This window comes from Dreissena polymorpha, chromosome 5 (assembly GCF_020536995.1).
Source record: "Dreissena polymorpha isolate Duluth1 chromosome 5, UMN_Dpol_1.0, whole genome shotgun sequence".
In the NCBI taxonomy this organism is placed as follows: domain Eukaryota; kingdom Metazoa; phylum Mollusca; class Bivalvia; order Myida; family Dreissenidae; genus Dreissena; species Dreissena polymorpha.
The window spans coordinates 122,911,551-122,913,596 of record NC_068359.1 but is presented as its reverse complement, the minus strand read 5'-3'; the positions used below and the strand labels follow the sequence as shown (position 1 = coordinate 122,913,596).

General features: G+C 36.3%; 1 non-coding gene across 1 annotated transcript; it reads right to left on the bottom strand.

The window, feature by feature from the left end:
- Window positions 1–1,122: 1,122 nt before the first annotated feature.
- Trnae-uuc (transfer RNA glutamic acid (anticodon UUC)) lies at window positions 1,123–1,194 on the bottom strand. The gene has a single exon. It is a non-coding gene; the product is annotated as a tRNA-Glu (tRNA).
- Between the last annotated feature and the right edge of the window lie 852 nt (window positions 1,195–2,046).

Here is a 2,046-nt window from a genome sequence, read left to right as displayed (position 1 = left end):
CGGGTCGAAGGTGGCCGGTTCATTACTACGGTGCTTTGTCGGGTACGACACGAGATAAAACCGTCATTATTTCCCATTATTACCCATTGTTCGACCTGTTTTCGGTGAATTCCGACATTTCGTTTGACTGTTGATATCATTATTTAAATGGCGGAGGTCGCGCATATGCTAGTAATTTTTTAATTTAAATAGTAAACACGCTTTTAACCTCAAAGAACCCAACAGTCATATTGACAAATGAGAGAATCACAACGCAGATCTTGCCTTCAAAAAGAAACACAATAAAACAATTATTTATTGACCATCATCGCCACTCTTTGTTACCGTATTGTTACTCTTTTTCTAAACCTATTTATCCCCCTTGTTATTCCGTCACCATTTCGTCACTATCATCATCATTATCGTCGTCGTCGTCCTCCTCCTCATCGTCGTCATCTTCGCAATCACATCTTTCCATTTTTTCATTGACACGGTAAAAATTGTCATCATCAGTATCGTTTCTTCATAATTAGACTTCAACACGCTTTCGCTATAAACCGGCTAAGAAAGGCGAGTTGAAATCAAAATTACTTTTGGTTTCCGTATTTTTTCTTTCAAACGTAATTATCATAAATTACTGTTATAAGGCATACATGTATTTGTTATTACATGACTATGACCACAGCGATGACATGTTAATAATAACTATGACGGTAATGATGATTATGGCGAATATATGGTGATGGCAAAGACACTGCCAATGATGTGCCGTTGTTTTTTTCATAGCAGATGCGTTATTTGTTTTTGTTCGCCAGATGGACATAACACGTTCGTTTTGTTGTTTATATAAAATATACCCCCCCCCCCCCCCCCTCTCCCCAAACACACAAAATATCACGTTTTATGAACCTTATTCGTTTGATGCATGTTTCATTTACGACCGAATACTTGTATAACACACTGTCGAATTTTTCACTCGCTTTACATATTCGATCAGTGACAGAGACGCTGCAACAATGCTTCACTCTTAACTATTTACTATGTAATGTAAGTCAGATACATTTTAGTAAAATATGTAGTTCCTTTGGGTATGAAAACAATCTATCGATAAAGCTGTTATAGATATTAAAATGTAGATCTTAATTCCGGTGCCGGGAATCGAACCCGGGCCGCCTGGGTGAAAACCAGGAATCCTAACCACTAGACCACACCGGAGTTCTGTTCATAACTACGATTATCTATAGATTGATCAATCAATTCATTTTTTTCCAAGAAAAAATTTTTTAAAGTATGATTGTGTATTATACGATAGATTCAATGTGGCCCTCATGAATTTTCCGTTGAAATCCGTGACCGATTCTAAATTGAGATAATAAATATCGTGCAATATTAATACGGATATTGAAAGACGCCCGTTATTTTCATGTAGAGACCGGACACTCCTCGGCCTTAGCCGATAGCGTAATACTAATAGCAAAACCATTTAGTGGTTGTTGTCAAGATTAAAATGCGAAATTGCGTACTTTTTGATTGTATGTTCATATTCGAAATAAATGTGTACATTAAGCGAATGTTTTTTGTGTGTAAATATGTGTCAAAATCCGCATTGACAATTTCGCATAATAAAGTTAAAACGTTTAACGTTTGTATACTAAAAGGTGAATGGAACACTGAGATTAATGCGATTGGGTTATTTTAACTTATAGTTATTTTAACTGCTATAATATATACATTAAAGTGCATTTTACGCACACTATCAAATGATAGGAAAAAATATTGAGGGCAGGTTAAATCTACAGTACAATATAATATACAACGCGTGGAATCAGAACAGTCTGAAATCCTAACACCTAGACCACCCCAGAGCGTTTAGCTTGTATTTGTGAATTCATATTACAAAATGTGGCGAATATTACGAATACAAACAACAGGTGACAGACGACTGATTTTGGGGTTGGACAGTATTCAGACATTTGCACATTGAACTTAACGACTTAATGACGATCGTAATTGCTTCCTCTTTAAATATTGACACCTCGGTGCGAGCCGGGAACACTACCGTTTTGG